Consider the following 15209-nt stretch of genomic DNA (forward strand, 5'->3'; position numbering starts at 1 on the left):
GTGGGCTAACCAGGGTATCTTTTTGTTAACCCAAAAAAAGTCATATATCTTAAAAATATATTCATTGTTTATTATACAAGTGTGTACAAACCAGGGTTGCCAGATAATTTTTGAGTCGTATATTCAGTAGAGCGCGTTCAAGTCGCCCAAAATAGCCATTATCTCAGATAAGTCAGGTAGTCCAATATAGCCGATATCAATGTTTAATTTATACAAAACTTAAAGTTGATTTATTACTTAAAGATGTTATATTACAAAAATATTATGTACTATACATTATTAATGCACACACTGTAATCAGTATAATCTTCATGTTCATTAAAAACTTGTAAATTAAGTACTTCTTTTAATGCACAATTTTGAGCATTGTTGCTGTGGTTGCCATATGAATTACTTACTGTTAGGTCTTGATCATACATTAAAGAAGTAAACTAGATATATTATATAACAACATGGTCACTACTCAAAATACAGCAACTAATTCCGTAACTACGACAAAAAACGTTTTTATGTTCAATACCCGAACGTTGTATAGCCCGGTGCATTCGTTTTATCATTTTTTTTTATTTCATCAGTAATCCTGATATCCCTTTTTAGGAAAAGGGGGGAGTTAACTTCTAAACCCTCCCTGGCTATGCCGATGATCGCTCCCTACCCCCAAATAAGCATTCATTTACGTGCCTGGCACAGAATATATATAGGTTAGTTAGTTATAATAATATATATACTTAATATAGTTATTTTGTGGTAGTGGCTTTGGGAGCCTATTTTAAAATAGTCTTCCGTCGAATATATTATATTAAAAAAAGACGTCCAAAACCACCCATTTATATTTAAATAATTGCCCAATCGGCGTGTGCACGCTAATTAATAATTTTGAACGATATTAGGATCTATGAGGTAGGCCATTTGGTGAGAAACCGCCCAATCTGACAATACTGGTACGAACATAGACTCTCTATTATTGTGATTGCATCCAAAATAATTATATTTTGTGATAAGTCCAATACGGATGATAAGACAGTGTATACAGGTTAGCCAGTTATCATATGAAACCTATAAAAAATTATTTTTTCACTTTCTAAAAATAAACTTTGTTACTATAAAATGTGGATTTTAGTGATGTCCATGAACAAGACAACGGTGATGTGATACTGCGAGCGGATCGTTCTTTTCGTGTTTCCACCCATTTTTCCAAAAAAAAAAAAAAAACACACAACGGAGTCAGGCCCTGATTTATGCATGTGCAGGCGGTGCACTAGCACAGGGCCCCCAAATTTGAAGGGCCCCTTCGGCCTTCCTATTCTATACTTTGCTACCATAAATAAAAGATATTTTTAATAAGATTTAGTAAGTAGTAACTATAACCTATTTAAGGAGGCCGCAGCATGCGTAGTTTTCATACGGTTTACACTAATCACTAATAAGCCATCGATAGTTATATCAGTCGATGATTTATCGGTCAGTGATAATACTAATAATACTCAATGATATTATCAATGGTAATAATGTTTATAAACAATAAAAACCACTTACCAAAAACTAAGACTTTTAAGTCTGTGATTTATTGTTGTTATTTATTATTTATAATGTCATCCAAAAGAAAATATGCTTCTAGATATGAAAAAAAAAAGTTGAAAAACAAACGTGAAGAAGAAAACAAAAAGTTAAGCGGTTCACTATCAAAATCTGTTAACTGCTCTTCCTCTGAAACTATAGCCCCCAAAGTTAATAGTGCACAGGGCCCCTATGTCACTAAATCAGGGCCTGAACGGAGTACACGATTTTTTTGATTTTTTGACCCACGTCCATAGGATTTCTTCACGCGCGTGTACGTGTCATTATCCGATAAACGTTCTCGATTGCACAGGGATCGATTTGCGCGCGGGTGACGATACATCTCGGCGGTGATACGTTAATTTGCCGTAGCATGACGGATCGCCAATTAGTGAGTAACCGGTACAGAATCAAAGGCTTTTGCGCCGGCATCGCGCGAGACCTGATTATGATTGCCGGTCTTCGCAAAGTCCATTAGCAATGGTGGGGGGTGTGGGGTGGCCGTCATACGTATACGTCTCGGCGCGAACATCTTTCGTGCTGATTAATCGCCTCCGCAGGGCCACGGTATCCTGTGCGAGAGGTGGCGGGGAACGGCTACTTCCGACGGTTTTCCTCCGCTGCGGCGTCCCCGAGGATGAGGGCCGTCTCCGTCAATTAACACGTTGTTTCTCCGTAAGCCAGGCCCGGGAACACGCGCACGCCAAAATAGAACGAGGCGGACCCCGCGGTCCCTTTTATTATTCGTGAATAGTTTAATAACAAACTTCGGAGCCCGGATGCGCGGAATCCATTTGGAATCCGGTGGGTCTTATGTAGGTAAAGTTAATCACTTCGTCCGCTGCAGCCACTTTGGTGGCTTCTTCCGATTCAGTCCACACCGTGTAAGTTTCCGACGGTGACCGCAAATTGTAAACTTAAACTCGTAATGTTCCGTACGCGGCAAGTTTTAATAAACTGCCGCGCGGCACCGCGCAACCAGTACCCGTATAATAATAATAATAGTAATAACAATAACGATAATGATAATACGTTGTACAAACGAACCGCTCGTGCGCATACGTATAGTTCATACCATGTACAGCATATAATCAACGAAATCGTTTACCACCGGCCGCGATGCCCTTTGCGTTCGGCGTGGATCGCGGTAATCGATTATACGCGGCCGGTAGTCGTTACCGGTGCAGCTGCACGGAACTCACCGAAAGATTTTCGTAATTTTTTTTTGATTTTTTCAGCGCTTCGGGGTGCGGTCTAGTGGTCCGCAATACATCCGATGGATCCACGTAGAGCACCCACTGTAGTCGGATTCCGGATATAACGCACCAGCGTTTTTCTTCCCGTATTTTTTTTTAACTTGTTTACGACTGAACGTGATCGATTTTGGACGTGTTGCAGAAAACGTTTTTAAGAAAAATATACTTTGCTTTATAGTTTTTCCAAAACGTTCGGTAAACGGTCACAGTCATACGGAAAAATGGACAGGAAAACGTTGTGCTCAGCGAAAAACATCAGGAGCCAAAATAGTGCTATTTCGACGTTCGACTCGTGGAAGGAAATCGTTTAAAATAATAACGTTATCGCGTAAACACACCCCGCATGACTGCTGCAAAACAAAAGGTCCTCGATGAGCGATCGCGATTATTATACGTAGGTATTTAAGTTTACCGGGCGCGCGCGATCGCACGAGGGTTGGAAAAAAATAATAGAATACACACGCGCACACGCAGATCGTGCACCGCACATCGTTTAAGACGTAATTTTTTTTTTCCTGTGTTTCATTTTTGTATTTTTTTTCCCCTTTCCGTTCTATTCTCCGTTCACGTAAAACACGTGCGCACAATGGTCGCGCCAGATAAACATCGGACGATAAGACAAAAATCATGCCCAGTCCGCCACACAGAGCCGCGCGCGACTTTTCCACAGGCCAAAAAGTAATTGCTACCGTTCACACCGCAACAACGGGCGCCGTCTCGTCGTCGGTTCACGTTCGTTTGTTATTTATTTACCGTACAATACACAATATAATACTTCCTCCGTCCGTCCTCGACCCCGCCGTACCAACTCTTTTTTTATTCTTACGCGTTTCGTTTGTTTTTTTCTTCTTTCGCCCGGTTTGCTGTCACGATCGGCGCTCGTTTTTAATTAAGCAATCAAATCCACGGCGGGTCGTCGTGCGATGGGTACACGCGTTTACCCCCTTGTACATCTTCGTGCATGTATATCATTTGGACTGTGCGTGTTTTTGTTGAAATGGAAAAAAAAAAATCAGAGAAACAAAAGGCGCAAAGTACGAGACTATTATGTACTGCGCACTGCTGAGATCGGGCGGTTTTTTTTTTCAATCTCTTTCTCTCTCCGTTCTGTTTCCTCTTTTGTGTAATATTATTTAACGATAACAATAATAATATAAACACAGACGTAGTCGTATACAGTAGTGTAGTCTTTGCGTGTACACGATTGTCACCACTTACCCCTCTGCGCGTTGTCGTCCATAGTTGTATTATAAGTACTCGGTATAATTACATCGACTTTGGTCGAATAGTTATAATGAAACGAACAATTTAAATATGTGTACATCACACATACACACACACACACACACACACACACAAACACACACATATCCGTTGAAACTATTCGCCCTTCGTTTAATTTAAAGTGCAGAGTACGCCAACAGTTACTACTGTTTAGATTAATCGAGATAACCTGGTGCCAATTATATAAATTTAGAGAGCTCATTCTAGGTCCGTATCACCAGCACGGCCACTTTTGAATAATAGTACCAAACCTTCACACTATTTTGTACTTTTTTTTGTACAATTTTGTACAACTAAAATAAAATTTTCTACATCCACCCAAAACCGAAAAAATCCAATTTTACTATGATCATCACATTTTATACTGTGCTTACTACCTATAATAGCCAAAATGATGTTATGTGGTACAAGTCCTTGTATATCTACGAGTATTTACAACTAGTGATGGGCAAATTCCCGGGAATATATTTTTTTGAAATTTCCCTGGTGAAATTCCCGGAAATATAATAAGATTTTAAATATTAATCATAGGTTTCGGTTTTAAATTAAACTTATGGATGTAAATTATCCAAATTACAGTTTTTTACTGATAATAAAAATAATAATAATAAAAATGTAAACTGTAATAATACAGTTTACATTTTTATTTGCAATAACATCATTCAATTTCTTTTTGCTATTTATAGTTTTTTCTTTGTAATATGAACAACATGCCGATTTTTTTTACCGCTAGCCATTTCAACAAAAAATTCGATTAGCACCAAACAAATAACGTACTTTATACGTACTAATACGTACACTAGATTTAAATACAAAAAGTTTTTAACAAAAATGTTAAGAAGTCTGTGAAGCGTGAAACTAAAAATTTAACTTACTAGGTACTATAGTAACAGAAATTAAATGTATAAAACTAATAACTATGTAAATGGAAAATACTAAACTGAATGTTAAAAACTGAAATAACGACAATTCTATAGAATATATTGCTTATCAATTCTCAATAGTATGTTGGTCAATAAAGCAATTTAGTCAATTGATGTAAACAAAATACACTAATGAATACTGTTACCCTAGTACAGACGTACAGTAGTATAGACTTTCATTCTATTCCCACTCAATTTTTATTTTTTTATTTTTTAAAGAAATTTCTCGAAATGCAGGGAATATTCCATGTTCCCGGGAACATTCCTTTGGAAATATTCCTAGTGGCACATCACTACTTACAACGGATATAGTCATGTCTTGGTATTTTGCATGATATTTTATTAACACGCCATGTACTTGTATTAATGATGTACCTAATTATATTTATAAAGAATTGAAATATTAATTTAAACCTTTTTTTTTATGAATCCATGTTGAAATGTATTAGTATAATAAGTAGGTGATAAAATTATTTAATTATTTATGATATTTTTTTAAAAAAAAATGGCAGATACACCTAAAGTGAAATTTTAAAGAATATGGGAAAAGATATAGGAGTATATAAATGTATTTATTTTGTTTTTAAATGTAAAATATTGCATTATTATACTTTTTAATTTTTGTACTCATATATTAATACCTAGTTATTTCTTTATATTATTAAAAACAAGAAGCATAATATAATAAATAAAATATATATAATAAATATATATTTATATTTAACATATTACTTGACATATTATACAAAATATTGTACCCCCCCCAAAAAAAAAAAAACCCGATTTTTCGATGTGCGTTATGTGCTGTTCTGAAATTTATTATTTGTAACTAGAGCTCTCGAATTTGAACGTGAATTAAGATTCACGTGATCACGTGTTTTTTATTCACGTGTACTTAAATTTAAAAATCCGTGTATTTAATTCACGTGTAATTAATTAGTAAATCACGGATATTTATTTCACGTGTGCTTGAAACAATATTTACTGAATTCATTAAATTTTAATAATATATTTAAAAAGATATGTTGATAATTTCCGTAAAAAAGGTAATATAGTTACGTCAAAAAGAAGCTGTTTGCTGTCGGAAAATGTTAATATGTTGATTTTTCTTTATCAAAATAGAAAACTATTAGAATGAAAATTATGTTTATTTTTTACAAATTATTATTATTTAATTTCACATAACATGTAGTATTTATAGGTATAATATTCTAATTATAATTTATAACACAAATACATACACATGGATAACTGTTTATCTGTTAGGATTTATTAAACTATAACATATATATTATATTATACGAGTAAATTATGCACGTGAAAAAATTGAGCTTATTGTCCAAAATTAATAAATAAATAAAATTTAAAACATGTTCTTATTGTTATAAATTTTAATGCTATACATAATTGTTCAATTATTTTTGTATGTATGTAAAATGTTATTAAGTTTCAAATAATAAACATTTGTCAAAAAACTGTATTCTAAAATACTAGTTTTCCGTGGATGTTCTGTTCACAATAAATAATTGTTAACCGATCACTGCCAATTGTCATGTAAAAAGTAGGAAGTCATTGGAAGATATTTAATGTATTGAAAATAAAATTTTAAATGTAATAATAAACGCGTGATTTAATAACAAAATTCACGGACTCATGTGAAGTTAAATTCACGGATTCACGTGTATTTAAATTCATTAATGCACGTGAATTTATTTCACGTGATTGCGTACGTGAATTTTAATTTCACGTGTATCCGTGAATTAAACTACACGTGAAATAGAGACCTCTATTTGTAACTATAGTCACTTACCTTTATTGTATTGTTGGTGGATATTATAAAATTGTGATGTATATGTACATATTATTTAATGCAATTTAATACTTAAATGTTTATTTTTCAACTACAATACTTACTTTAATTGGTAACTATCTTTAAAATGTTTTCTTAGGTTGTGATAGACACAATATAGTTTTTTTATAAGGTTTGGAGAAATTAAATGTGGTTCTAGAGAAGAAGTAAGTTTACGATGAGTAGGTATTTTGTTTTATTAAATATGAAAAATGTGTAAAAATAACAATATATTATTTTGTATACAATAGAATCTCTGCATTAACTTTAAAATTACTTGATTTTGATAATACCTGCTCCTTTAAATCGTCATAGCATTGCCATTGATCATTTGATCTCAAAGCATATGCTATATAATGTCCACATAACTCTCTCAATTGTCTTGCTGATCCATTAAAAATAATTACCCCTCTTAAATTATATACATCACCAAGCACTTTTATTATCTTGTGATATCTCCAAGTTTCAACAAAACCTTCCCTGCATAATTTTGTGAAATTTTCGTAGCATTTTCTAGATGTGAATATTTACCAGAAGCTCTTAAATCTATGATTAATGAAAACATGAACATAACAATTAAAATATAATACATTAATTATACTACTACTAGTACTACTACTACAAAATTTTTTTTTTTTCATTAATTATTTTAATATTTTTCATGGTTGTAATTTTGTATTTTGTGGTGCTATCCCTCAGTATTACTCCTTGGTAATATCATGACTGAATTTTTGATTTGTTTGAGAGTATAAATTTGTTACAAAATAGTTAAAAAAATTTTAAATGGACTAAAGATACTAAAAAATACAAATAACGATATAATAGGATCTTATACCACTTTCCCATATGATTTTAAAATAATTCAAATGTTTTTATTTACTTTTGGGTATTGAAAAGAGCTCCACAATAATGTGGATGGTTGGTTTTGTAACCATTTATCTCAAGCAATTGCAATTGATGGAAATACATACCTCTACTTTAATACCCCATTTCTAATAGAACCTATTATTTTAAGTTAACAAAATACGTATATTAAATGTATACACGTAAGATAACAAAATTAAAAGACACTTAATAACTTATGATATAGATACATTTTACGTAACTTATATAATCTAATAAAAATAAAACAAAACTATGATATTAATTATTTGAGTAGGTAGCAAAGTAAGTAAGTATATGTCATAAACAGTATCCACAGTTTGGATCACACTATTCAAGTGTCAAACACAATATTTTTTTTCTATTTTCGGAAATAACCGTATATAAAATAAACATCTAGTAAAATAATTCAAGCTACATGCACAAACCAGAAATTGGAGTTTTTCTATTTTTAATTATTTTTATTTATATTTAGTCCACCATAAACTATAAAGAGGTATAGCGTGGTGGAAAGTAAAAATCGTGTTATTGATACCTATTATTAAGTTATTATCAACTTATTGTCATATTATTTTAGTAATACGGTATTACTGTACAGAATTTTGGCTATTATAGGTAGTAGGCACAGTATAAAATGTGATGACCATAGAAAAATCGGGTTTCTCGGTTTTGGGTGGATATTCAAAATTTTATTTTGGTTGTACAAAATTATACAAAAAAAAAGTACAAAATACTGTCAAGGTTTGGTACTATTATTCAAAAGTGGCCGTGGTAGTGATACGGACCTCTCATTTTTTATATTTTGTTACGTTGTTGCGTGATTGAAACATGAAACCGTTACTAATGCATACTTGTCGGTTTTCAATATTCTGGACATTTTTTACAGTTTTTGGCTTAAATTATCTCATATTTTGAACCACTATTATGACCAAAGTTTATATAAACAATTTTAATGTAAAAATACGCCTTTGATTATATATTATTTATTTTTTATATATGTTATTGATACTGTATTATACAGTTAAACCAGTAGTGTCATTTGAAGATGGGGGTGGCAATTGGGGTATTTTCTGCAGTCTAGTATTAACTTCATCCTATAAAGTCGGCACATTTAACAAATATAAGAAATCTTCAAGATGCCAATTATGTTGACAATTATGAACTGTGGGTCAGCTGAAATCCTGAACCCCCTAGATTCACCCCCGTGTAACATCCTCATCGGCGTATAGCTTTCGTTCCTTTCGGTTGATTTCATTTATTTTTTCTGTATATTTTTAAGTATATCATGATATCTTACGTATAAATATTGATAAAGTACTGTATTTGTTCGTAAATATATGTATAGTAGTTAGGTGACTACTTTAATTCGATGACGTCAGGTTGTGAACTTTCAATCGACGTAAAAATGAAAATCGGTAATTAATTTTGTAATCGCGCGAAATTGTGTTTTTATTTTATTTTTAAAATTTTTTTTTCATGTTTTGAGTATTGTTTGATCAGACGAACAGAAATAATAAAACGATTGTAAAGTTCATAACAATAAGTTGTCCGCATGCATATACGTTACATTTATTACATTTTTATTATTGATTATTACAATTACGTTTTGCACTACGGTAACCATAACGGTGGTACTATTGAGTGCCGTGTGTTGCTCGAGAAAACCTTAACGTTTACTGTCGACGAATCGCGGCGGTCGATGTTTTGCCGACAACCCGATTGATCTCGGTCGTTTTCCCGTTCCAGTTTCGTATCGAAATGCGTTTTTCCGTTTGTTGCGGCGGAAGTTCTACTTCCGGAAAAACAAAGTCCACGCGTCGAAATATAACTTGATCCTCCTCGTCGTCGTCCATGGCTCGTGTCTGGTCGTCGTCTTCTCTGGTATTTAATGTGTCGCGTCCGACGTTCAAAGTCGTATCCGGTAATCGTTCGAGTCACGTTAAATATTGCGTCCAGTGTGTAATAATGTTGTGTCCGGTATGTAATCTCGCGTCCGGTGAAGACTAGCCGGCTGGGGCGGCCACCCGGATGACGTTCACTCGAGCGCTAGTCGACCATCGAAAGTCGAAGCTCACCACGTCCGTGACTATGGACCGGATGCTGACGTTCTCGCGTGGCTCGGTAACCGCGATGTTGGTCATGAGCTGAACCGAAGCCTTTACCGTGTCTGATGTTATTGCCATCATGTCATTTTCCGATCGGATCCCGAAATCGGCTACCCAAGTGATTGGCATGTCGATCTCGTGCGTCGCAAAACAAGCCAGTGGTGACCATTTCGGACATAAAATCGACCGTCGCGTTTACCTCGTTGGTAAAGGACGCACAGTGCGTCTCGGCGACCTGGGGACTATCCTGCGGGACTGGGACCGGCATGTATGGATAGCCGTTAGCGATCACATCCGCCCTCATACATCGTTTGTGAGCAAACGTCCGTCTGCAAGCTGCGAAACGCACATACAGCGCACCGCGACATAAAAAAAAACACGGTGTGATTCTTGTGCATGTTTAACTAACTGCATTTTTAGGATAAACGGAAAACCGCTGTCTTATATCGCCAACAAAAATTAAAAAAAGAGATCTAAAAATTTAAAAATTTGGTCGATTGATATAAACTGAAAACCTTGATTTGTTTTCCTATTCCGTTCGATTTATAAACAGAGTTGACCGGGTTATTTAATATTCTTATAATTTTTTCGAGATGAATATGATTATTTGTTTAAATTGAAGAACAAAATGCTCGGCACATGGGAATATTTTATGTTTCATAACACGATTTTTTTTCTTGACTACCCATGATAAAATATTATGTTATTCAACCAATCACCACATGTAATTGGTCTAGCCGAACTGATTCTATATCCCTGGATAACAACTGGTTAGGTTAACCTAACTGATCAACTGCTTAACAATTCAGCTTGATTAGGGATTATTTTAAGTTACGACTATCCTGTGCACGTAAATATGAAGGTGAAATCCATACGATGTCCTCTATCGTAATAGTGACGGCGCATTTCGATGTCGACAAAAACATTTTAAACAACGGTTTGAGAAGGCTCAAATAGAAGATATTTTATATTTTATAAGAATAATGGCAAACACTGATCATTCATGTGATGTTGATATAGCAGAAACGGTTGACCGTAATACTGACATGGGTAACAGCCCTCGATTTAATATTTAGGATTTTGTATTCAAAGGGTTATGAACGAAAAAACAGCAATACCGAGTTTCGATGAAGAAACACTATAAATAATTTTTACTTGTGCATTTTGCCATCTTTTTTGGCGAACCAATTTCGGCTTCCACACAAGTGGCATTCACGGCACCACCTTCTCTTCCATTCCATTTCCAAATAATCTCCAAAATTGTGATGACAAACCATTCTGTGTGCAATGGAAACACCATTAGCTTTACCATAAATTTTCGCATGCGAAACACTTTAATAATACTTACCTCAAAGTTATATTTTTCAATTAGTACCGTATGAAATGTGTTGTATATTGTACTGTATAATACTATATAAAATGCAGAGGTGAAATATAATCCGTACGAGATGTCAAATTAGACTAATGGATCTACTTGTTTATTGTTGACGAGAAATTTTAAAACGAGTTTTAAAAACAACTAGGTAACAAACGTATTGTTATATATATAACAGTATATAAATATTTATAAAAATATATAAAGATTATTATTATAAATATTATATATTATTATATTGTAATTGTTTTTCGATAAAAACAGTTTTTGGTTAACCGTGTACGAAATAAATATGCAAAGTAAATATGATTATCGTTGTTTGATGTACGGTGAATAGAAGTGCAGGTATTATATGTTTATACTATATTCCAGTTAATGCCAAATGGACTTGCTTAGCTATTTTCTATAAAACTGTCCGGGTTAAACTATACTCAATTAAATTATGTAAATTAAAATATAATTTAGCGATTCCCCAACTTTAGTGATTTTAATTAATTATAAATAAATTATCATGACTTGTACTTTAAAGTATATTAAATATACATATCTATATGTTATATTTAATTATAAATCGTAAAAATAATGATAAATATATAATATAATAATATAATAAACAATTTCTTATTTTAACTAGTGCAAACTTCGATGCATTAGTAAATTATCATTTATTGTATTTCATTTAAATATAATATTACATACTGTCTATAGTAAAACTGTAGGAACATAAAAACGTTAACAAAATGCTTTATATCTATGTTTAAAATTATATCACGTGTATTAGGTATAATGTAACATTACATAAGTTTTAAATAACTGATTATATTTTGTAATTCGAGTAATTGCAATATTATACTACTTTATTTCTTTGGTGTGTATTTGTAATGTGTCCATAACATTATTAGTGACGAATAATCTGTACTTTAATTGAAACAGTATGAGATATTTAAGTTTATAAGTAATTTGTTTTAAACTGTTATAACTTTGGGCTATCATGAGTGGTATTATTTTTTGAGCAAGATTTTGCTAAACGTGTTGAACATCATATATATAAAGAAAATTGACGAGTGTAAATTATATTTTCGGTTTTTGTCGAGTAACCGACACGTCGTTTATCGAAAGCCTCTATGCGACGTAGTGTATATAACCGGTGTAGGAAAGAAGTAAATGAAAAAATCAATTTCCTTTAAGTGCGTTTATAAAGCGTTTTACAAATTCAACCGATACGTTAAAATAAAAATCCTCGTCCAAACCTTAAAAAAACTGTATCGCATAAAAAATACGAAATAAAATAGGGACGTCGTGAAATTGACAAAGACATATTATGCTAGGACAGCTTTAAAAAAAAAAAAAAAACTAAATAAATAAATAAAAAATAAAAAAACGTTGACCGCGCGATAGTCCTAAACCTTCCGTAATGCCGTGGGTATTTTACTATATATTTTTTTTCCTCAACACACTAAAGCAATACGTTTTATTACATTTTAAACTGTTTTTATGCGGGACGTAACGGCCGTGAATGATTTGTCTCCCCAGGGGATTTTGAGGGAAAAAATTCACCCCGGACGTGTCAATTCCACGCGAAATCACTTCAAAGATGTCGAAGCGGTTAGAGAAACAAAATATATGTTAGATTTTAAAATCGCCCCTCCCTCGTATACTTTTAAGTTAAATCTGAAAACGATGCCCTTTTATGTCTACGAAAATACTTTATTTATGATAATAATATGCATAAACAATAAAAATGCTGACTTAAAATAACTCTTGGTCGCCGCAATGTGGACACGCGTGCTTTTACAACTATACACGAATAAAATGTTAAGTGCGTTACTATGCACACTATATTAAACTTAGTAATTATAATTGATTTTAATAACAGTGGTAATTTTTATAATACGGTATAATCAGCAACCATGTTGCACGCGTACTTGTACCGATGGGTAATAAAAGATTACTTTTTTTTTAATTTATAATATTTGTAATCGATAGCACTTGTATAATCAGTTGTGCACAAAATAATTCTCGTGATTATATTTTCTGTTCTTGGTAAAACCAACGCTAGAATAATATGGAATACCAATTAATAACTTTTATAATTTTAACCGAATAAAATACACACAGATGAATAATACGGTTTTAAATGAAAATATTGAAGGGCACAAACACGAATAATTAAATCATATTCATATAGTGGTAATATAGCTATAGAATTAACTGTATTAATTCCTTTTTACACAATATACAAATATATAAATAAACAAATAAACAATCCATACCAACATGCTTAATGTAAATTAACAAAAACATGAATATAACAAAATGTAAGAAAAATAACACAAATCCTAATATTTATAAAAATATTTTCCTAGACATATTACAAAAATACCATGATAGAAAACAAATTTACATAGACGCACCCAAATCACCAGGCAGTACAGGGATAGCAATAGTTGCAGAAAATATAATCATATCATACAAACTACCAACCGAATGCTCAAACTATACACCTGAAGCACTGGCAATATATAATGCGGTGTTATACATATTACAAAATATAGAAACAATCCCAAACAACTATCTTGTAATAAGTTACTCAATCGGTAGCATCACATGAATCCAAAATATAACTCATCCAGTAAGTAAATAATTATGTCTAGACATATCCAAACTAATATTAGAAAAAACTTACGAAGCACGTGATATGGGTATATACGATACGTATGGGTACCCGGACACTGCGGAATATGTGGCTACGAAAAAGCAGATCCTGAAGCGTCAAAAATAACCATCTATATAGACACCCCAATTCTTAATATATACACATACGAGGATAAAAAAAAATCAAATCAAACAAGTCCTAAACCAAAACACAAAGTTAAACTAAATAAAAAATAACCTCCAGATATAGCAAAACCCATGACTAAAAAGGAAAAATGAAATTATACTAAATCGATTAAGAATAGGGTATAAATTCGCAACACACAGCGACGAAATATGATTCTCCTATATGCGAAATTTGCGGAGTGGACTACACAATTAAACACATAACCGTTGAATGCTAAAAATATGAAGACATGAGAAAAAAAATACAACGTATCTCAACAGATCGGAGAAGCGTTAGTACTAGACCCATAATCATTCACCAACTTATAAAAGAATTTATACAATTTACAAAAGAAATATAATTGTATAGCTTAATTTAAGCCGCACAACAAAATAAAGCAAATAAAACAATGTAAAATAATTTTAAGTTATTGTTAAACTAATGACCAAAGAAGCTGATGTTTTATAGATCAATAAAAAAATTAATTAATATAAATAAACAACTATAGTTAGCTCGAAAACTCAAATATTAAAATTAATCGGATGATGGCATACCGATTAATTCGAAAAAACGAAAAATTTTTTATCACCAGAATTTGATATAATGACAAAACGGAAAACTAACAAAATGTGAGTATCATGCCTATTTCAGTCAAGTTATTAGGTTTTCAGACTGGTATTAGCTACTCGATATTAAATTAAAATAGACACAAAAAATTGCCAAAATATAATTTCATTCATTCCGGAGATGGAATTAATATTAAACACTGTTTATTAATTCTGTATACTTTATGATTTATATTGCGTATTTTTTAGTTTTGTAATTATCATACACAATAAAACGTTACAGTCGACTATAAATGAGTAAAATGCACAAAGTGCCTAATTCGAGTTCAGTCGATGGAGCAGTATCAATAAAATGCACAATAAACTGTTTTATAAATAAATTATTGTTACACTGCTATTATCCATACAATATATTATATTATTTTGTTTAATGAAAAATGTTCAGAGATTCTATTATGTAACGTGTGTACGCGTGTGGCCGCGAAACATTTAGTATTGTTTATACAATTAATTTATAGCCGCATTCGTTATAACGTTCTTTTTTATACTGAAGTAAAAAAGTACCCACTGAATTTAACTATTAGTGAAGTA

At 32.4% G+C, this 15209-nt stretch overlaps 1 pseudogene; it reads right to left on the bottom strand.

Annotated features, from left to right (window-relative positions):
- Positions 1–7102: 7102 nt before the first annotated feature.
- On the bottom strand, positions 7103–11156 carry LOC112694439 (annotated as a pseudogene).
- Positions 11157–15209: the final 4053 nt, after the last annotated feature.

The sequence above is a fragment of the Sipha flava genome, unplaced genomic scaffold (assembly GCF_003268045.1).
Source record: "Sipha flava isolate LNK unplaced genomic scaffold, YSA_version1 129_pilon_pilon, whole genome shotgun sequence".
In the NCBI taxonomy this organism is placed as follows: domain Eukaryota; kingdom Metazoa; phylum Arthropoda; class Insecta; order Hemiptera; family Aphididae; genus Sipha; species Sipha flava.